The sequence below is a fragment of the Pteronotus mesoamericanus genome, unplaced genomic scaffold (genome assembly GCF_021234165.1).
Source record: "Pteronotus mesoamericanus isolate MK-2021 breed Mesoamerican mustached bat unplaced genomic scaffold, CSHL_Meso_final contig_74, whole genome shotgun sequence".
Classification (NCBI taxonomy): Eukaryota; Metazoa; Chordata; class Mammalia; order Chiroptera; family Mormoopidae; genus Pteronotus; species Pteronotus mesoamericanus.
Genome location: NW_026555247.1, coordinates 3638007 through 3645808, shown reverse-complemented (window position 1 = coordinate 3645808; position 7802 = coordinate 3638007). Strand labels below are relative to the sequence as shown.

The following is a 7802-nucleotide window of genomic DNA, read 5'->3' as shown; positions in this document are numbered from 1 at the left end:
GAACTGGAGCTTCTGTGAGTTTTTAATTTCTGGTTTCTATGCCATGACAGAATGGAATCACCTTGTATTTTTTGCCTGTGATAATTAAAGAATCATACCAATCAATTAAAAAAATATGCTATGATTGCTCAACACTCATATATACTTAGGAACTCTCATTCAATAAGAGCATCTCATCTAAAAACTGTTTTCAAATGTAATGAAATTGTTATGAACACTAAATCCAGCAATTGATGAAGTTGACTCAGTATTATATTTGTGACCATTTAATAAATGTTTATTAAATTTGAAAAAAAAAGAGACACAGGGTAGCCGAATGGATAAGAAAACATGACCCACACATATGTTGCTTACAAGAGACCAACCTCAGAGCAAAAGACCTATATAGATTGAAAGTAAACGGATGGAAAAAAATATTCCAAGCAAATGGGTAAGAGAAGAAAGCAGGGGTTGCCATACTTGTATCAGACAAAGTAGATTTCAAAACAAAGGCCATAAAAAGAGACCCAGGGGGCACTTTATAATACTTAAAGGAAGAATCTATCAAGAAGACATCAACATGTAAACTTATATGTTCCCAATATAGGAACCCCCAAGTATATAAGGAAATTGTTGGATGACTTCAAAAAAGGTATAGACAGCAAGACACTGATAGTAGGGGATTTCAACACCCCACTGTCAAAAATGGACAGATCTTCCAAACAAAATATCACCAAGGATATTGTGGAGCTGAATGACCCACTGAATCAAATAGACTTAACTGACATATATAGAACCTTACATCCCAAAGAAGAAAAATACACATTCTTTTCAAAGGCTCATGGCAGTTTTTCAAAGATAGACCACATGATAGGACACAAAGCAAGCCTCAGCAAATTCAGGAAAATTGAAATAATACCAAACTTTTTCTCAGACCACAAGGCCTTGAAACTGGAAATCAACTTCAAAGAGAAACTTCAAAAACTTGCAAACTCATGGAGACTGAACAGTAGACTATTAAACAATGAATGGGTCAATAATGAGATAAGAGAAGAAATCAAAAAATGTCTGGAAACAAATGAAAATGAACAGATAACAGTCCAAAACCTATGGGGCACAGCAAAGGCAGTCCAGAGAGGGAAGTTCATAGCAATACAGTCTTACCTAAAAAAGATAGAAACATTTCAAATAAAAGAGCTAACACTACAACTTTAAGAACTGGAGAAAGAAAAAAAAGAACTACTGAACTTTGCAACAGCATGGATGGAACTGGAGAGCATTATGCTAAGCGAAATAAGCCAGGGGACGAAAGACAAATACCATATAATCTCACCTATAAGCGGAACCTAACCAACAATACAAAGATGCAAGGAAAATAAGACCAGCAACACTGAAAGGAAAAGAAATCAACAGAGACAAGAGGGAAGGAGGGGGGGGTGGGGAAAGGAAGGGAAGGGGAAAGTCAAGGAATATATAGCAAGGACTCATGGACAAAACCAAAGGGGAAGAGTTGAGGGAGGGAGGGGCCAAGGGAAAGTGATGGGGGGTAGGCAGAGACAAATGCATTTGAAAAAAAATAAATTAAAAAAGTAATTATGTAAATTTAAAAAAAAAATAAAAACATAAATATTACAAATTTTCAAAATATCACTTACTTTTTATAAGCAATATAAAGATGATTGAAAGAATAAGGTATTCTTTGTCAAAAATATAGCATGCTTGTGTGTTTAAAACATTACTAATTCTTCTTAAACATACATTTACTGATAATGCCATAGACTAAGAAGGGTATATCTCCCAATACACTTAAGATTCTGTCAATTTCTCCTTGTATATATATTAGGCTTTGTTTGAGGCGTTTTTAATGATTTGATATTTAATGCATGATGGTTCATGTCTTTTATATTAATATAAAATGATCATCTGATCTTATGTATTTGTTAGCTTTTATTTTTTGGCTTGGGATTCATATGTTAAGCTGATTGTTGACTGCATTTAGGCAAATTACTGCCTATGCCTTGGTGATAGTGAGAAGTTCCCTAAACTTGGAAATAAGATTGGCCTATGACTGTTAAGTTTTAAAATAGTCATAATAGCTTAAAGCAATGATATAGAATGTCAAATTAAAGAGATGATTTTCTAGCTAAAATGTCCTTATTTTTGTGCCCTTAATTCTGATTTTATGTTTTATTTTTCTAGAGCACATTTCAAATCAGAGTTTATGAAACAGTTCTATGAACCTATAATTTGATCTAAAAAAACATGTTTTACTTTAGTAATGTCTTTGTATATTTTTACAAACTATTAGCTGCTTTATTTAACAGCCTAGCAGAGAAGCCTAGAGCTGGAATGTTAGAAAACAATGAATGATTCATTGCAAATGGAATTAAAGTATCACTAAAATTATAATGAACATGTTGGAAAAGGTTTTGCAATAAACACACAATTTAGTTATTACTTTTAATATATCTCCTTATCATTTATGGCAAGGTACATTTGGACAAGATTTAAGAAATTAGTTAATGTTTGATTTGGTTGATTTGGCTTACCTATAGTTCTGAACTTAAAAATAAATGCTCATAAAAATGCAATAGTGGTAACATATTACTCTGAAGTATTTCATTGGAATATTATAGTTGTTAAATGCTTTTGATTTAAATAGAATTGAATAATTTTTTTTCTTATTGTCAGTGATCTAAGAATAGAAAATGATGGAAATATTTGTAATTTTCTCTACAATTGGCCAGTAATCTGTTTTTTTAAATCCTTACCTGAGGACTTTTTTTTTATTGCTTTTAGAGAGAGAGGAAGGGAGAGAGAGAGAAACATTGACATGAGAGAGAAGCATTTATTGGTTGTCTCCCTTATGCACCCATATTGGGGATCAGGCCCATAATCTAAGAATGTGCCCTGAGCAGGATTAGAATCTTCAGCTCTTTGGTTACCAGATGATGCTCCAACCAACTGAGCCACAACAGGCAGGAATGGCCAGTAATTTTAATGAGTACTTTCAAGTTAGAAAAACTGTAATCATGTCTGACAAATGTAATAGAATAACAATAACAATAATTAACAATAAAAACTAAAGTTTTAAAAAATTAAAAAAAGAAAAACTGTAATCATAATGAATAGTTATCTGTGTTTCCACAATGCTCTCCTACTACTCTAAAAATACTTCAGTAAGGCTTTCCAATAATTTTACATCATACTCTATGCATCAGTTTTAAAAATAAATTATTTATTTATTTTGGATCAGTTGTTTTTAATGCCAACAAATGTAAAGGATGAAAAGGCCCAAAATTTGAGATGAGACTTAAAAGATACAACTTGACTAAAAGTATCAAACATATACAAATAATAGTAATATAGTATCTAGTAATTAGGTTTAAAGTAACCCAACTATGAAATATAGTCACAATTCCCAGAAAGAATAGAGGCAGAAACTCTTAGTAAATAGTTAACACAAAGTTCATGCATTAAAGTTTTATGTATTTAACTCTACAGGGTCTCTAAGCTTTCACCTAGAGTCTGTTTCTGCATTTGGCACTAACATTTCAGAAGTTGGTAGAGTTAATAATTAGTCTAAAGAATTAAGAAAATAGTGGCTAACTTGACAGCAAAGGAATAGATAGAAACATATAAATGCAGATACATAAATTAAGGGTGCTTCTGTTTGGGCTCTTCAGTGTAGTGCAATGCCTTGAGAGCATTATATTATTTTAAATATATTATTCATATATTCATATATATTATGATATGTGCATTTATAAAGATTACCCTGAAACATAAAGAAGGGCTAATAGGGAAAGGTTTAAATTAAATTTTAACATAATCTGGAAAATATACCTTTATGGGTTATCTTATTCCACAACTGAGTTGCTAGATAAGTGAATTGATTCACATGTGTATTCATATTGTACTTCTTTTATGCAGTGTGCATTCCACTTAGTAAGTCATTCCATTATGCTGTAGTTTGCAAAGTTTCCCACTGCCTTCATCCTTTTGGAGACCAGTCATGTGGAAACAAACCTGGGTTTGGTGAGTATAAATAGAGATGGGTCAACAAATTCCATTAATAGCAGAACTGTCCTAAATCTTTGGCCATGACTCAGATGAAATCATAACTTAAAACTTGTAAATATGGACAAATTCAAAGGCTAAAATAAAAAAGCAAAAACATATACACCTTTATGCTTCTAATTATAGAAGAAACATAGAATTTATATTTTATATCTGTAATTTTATTTGAAAACACATTTAAAAAAAATCCTTACCTGAGGATATGTTTACTGATTTCAGAGAGAGAGGAAAGGAGAGGGGGGATGGGAAAAAGAGGGGGGAAGAGAGAGGCATCGATCATTTGCCTCCCACACAGGTCCTGACTAGAGGATCAAGCCAGCCACCTAGGTATGTGCCCTGACCTGGGATCAAACCCACAGCCTTTTGGTGTACAGGACAATGCCCCAATCTACTGAACTGCCTAGCCAGGGCTGAAAATACATATTTCTTAGTGTAACTAATTGTCTTCTGTGTTGACATTTTATTTTAAGCAATATAAATTCTTTTTTAAATTAAAGTTATTAAGATGACATTGGTTAATAACATTATATGTTTCAAGTGTACTATTTATTCTATAGTACATCATCTGTATACTGCATTGTGTGTTCACCACTAAAAGTCTGGTTTCCTTTCATTACCATATATGTTTAAAATTTTTTTATTGGTTGATTTGAGAGAGAGAGAAGAAGAAAGAAAGAGAGAGAGAAATATTGATATGTTTTCTACTTATTTATGTATTTATTGGTTGATTCTTGTATGTGCCCTGACTGGGATGATCCTTGGCACATTATGGCAATGATCTAACCTACTGAATTACCTGGCTGGGCCCTGTTACCATAAATTTGACCCCCTTTATCTTCTTTAATCAAATTATTAGTAAATATTTCTTATACCACTAGATATGGATCATCACAAACATTTAATTTTTACTTGAGCTATAGAGTGACTGGATTTTTAAAATTAGACAATAAAATCTCATTAAAATTTTAAGAAACATTTTAAAACATGATAGGAACAGTTTAAAATTATGTTCATATATTGTATAAACCAACAGCATAGAGAGCCATTATAGTACATTTTATTTATAAAATAAAGTTTCTTATATGGTGTATCATTTCAATTTCTTACAGAATGTAAACAAATAAGAATTACAGGTCTTGACCCCTCCTCCTACACTTATACACACACTTTTAAAATTGAAACCCTGCTCTCCTTCCCCGCCCTCCCTGCCAGCACTGCTCAGGCTGCAGGCTGCCCTGAGTCCCCTCTGAGCTTTGGGCTCCTGCTAAGCTAGTGCCACTGTCATCCCCTTCCAGCCACCATCATGATCATCTACCAGACCTCATCAGCCAAAATGAGATGTTCTCTGATGTCTACAAGATCTGGGGGATCCAGAAATGAGCTGTGCTTGGAGGTAGAGGGGAACATCAATGACTCACTTATTGGTAGAAATGCATCTGCTGAAGGCCCAGAGAGAGAAGGTATGCAAAGCACTGTAATCCCCAGTGTTGACTTTGTCATGAACCATCGTTTGCAGGAAACCAGCTTCAGAAAAGAAGCCTAGAAGTATGTAAAAGACTACATGAAATCAATCAAAGGGAAATGAAGAACAGAGACCAGAAAGAGTAACATCTTTTATGACAAAGGCTGCAGAACAAATCAAACACATTCTTGTTAATTTCAAAACCTGCCAGTTCTGGATTGGTGAAAACGTGCATCCGGATGGCATGGTTGCTCTGTGGGACTATGTTGAGGATGGTGTGGCCCCATATATGATTCTCTCTAGAGATGGTTTAGAAATGGAAGAATGTTAACAAATTTGGCAATTTGGATCTATTACCTGTTATAACTGGCTGCTGCTTTTCATTCACACAGCAGGACTAGGGCAAATGAGACTGATGTTATCTTGACCTCTTCATTTATTTTGACCTTGATTTATTTGGAGTGGAGGCATTGTTGTTAAGAATGAATATGACATGTAGGTTATCTAAAAATAAAATGCATTTAAACTAAATAAAGTAAAATAAAATAAAATAGGAACCACAGCATCCTTTTGGATTGCATTGGGTTGTATTGGAGCATTTCCCCTAAGCAATTAACATAGTTAATACTCTGTTCTTACTAAGAGTTCAATAAATATTTGTTAATTGATTTAATTTTTATTCTAGAAAGCATTTGTTTAATGAGATAGATAAATATTTGAATAGACTGAAATATTATTTTAAATCACCAAATTGGTGGGATGTTTTAAAATCATGTAATTCAACTGCCTCATTTTACAGATGACAAAACTGCAACGTTGAGAGGCTAAGTGAGTTATCTTCAGTGTAAAGGCCAGTTTTTTACCCCATTGAATAGTTCTCTGAAGTTTTCACATTTGTCAAGCTACTATTTGAAGACTTAACTCTAACTATTAGTATATTAGCACCATGGTAGGTTATGAGTCAAGGTGGTGAAAAAAGCAATTTCAAGATACCGCTTTGCTAGAGTATCATCAATTCCATCAAATGAATGCAGTAGCAATTTAGTTTTCTGTTTCAGTTCAGGCTATTATATTTTTTTCTGGTTAAATGATGCCTCAAAATTTCCCTATTGTGGGTTGACTTGCCTTTATATAGAAAAATGTATGGTCAGTTGTGGTTATTTTACTTTTACCGCTCAAACTTTTGAGCTGGCTGTATTTGAACCCTTGCTGGTAATTTTAGCAAAAGGATAATGTTGTGTTATGGGAACATGTATATAGCTATTTAATGATATATTCTCTTTGGTGAGTTTTCCACTGATTTGAGAAATTTTAAACCATCTATGGTAATTTTCTTGCCTCAAAATTAAATTTCCTCCAAATCTGATTATATTTAGATTAGGTTACCTAACTTAAATGAAATACTAATTTATGTGGACAGGGTGCTTACTAAATCTTTTAAAAACATTTGACTTTTTAAAAAATACCATAGTATAGTACTATGTTCCCACAAACACTTTTAAACAAATATTTGTGGAAATTCAAGGAACCATGAATAAATATTTAGTTTGAGTATTTTCTGCAACCAATAAAGTTAATTTTCCTGTGCATATCACAGTTGCTCAGAGCTCAGCCTTCCTACTAATTGTTACTTATTTAAATGGTGAAATGGCTTCTTGATAACTTTTAAAATTATTTAGCTATTTAACAGAGCTCAATCTTCATGTCTAGAAAATAGCGATTTAAAGCTTAGTGAGTGATCCTAAGTGCTCACATTATTTCTAGTTAATGATGAAAACATAGAAATCTCTAGCAATGCTTTCATATTTTGTTTTCTTTACCTTTGTGTTATTTCAGTTCAAAATTCAGAGTCTTGAAATGTTGAAATAGGTTGTTTTTAACCACAACAAGCATAGCTTAACCCCAGATTCATTTATTTTGAATTAGGTGAAGTTGGCACCATCACTGCATAGATGAATGGCTTTTAACTAAATTGTGTTGTGTTCTCCTCAGTAAGAAACAACTTCCCCCACCCCCTTGAACAAACACTGTCACTTTTATTACCGATCATTAATGGTTAGACATGAAGCTGGTTGTTCTCTTAATGTTACCCCATATTCATTTACTGAATGTGAATAACAAATAGGCTCTGTGTTTTGTCTACTTGTGATCATTTTTAGATAACAATCTGCAGCCAGATTGTTCCTGACCCCTGACCCCATGATATTGCTTTTGTGGTATCATCCTGTTTATTAATTCATTCTTGATCACATAGCTCTTTTGTCTAATACATTTTCATCAC

At 33.1% G+C, this 7802-nt stretch overlaps 1 pseudogene; it reads left to right on the top strand.

Annotated features, from left to right (window-relative positions):
* The first annotated feature begins 3994 nt into the window (after positions 1–3994).
* On the top strand, positions 3995–5852 carry LOC129078805 (translationally-controlled tumor protein-like; annotated as a pseudogene).
* Positions 5853–7802: the final 1950 nt, after the last annotated feature.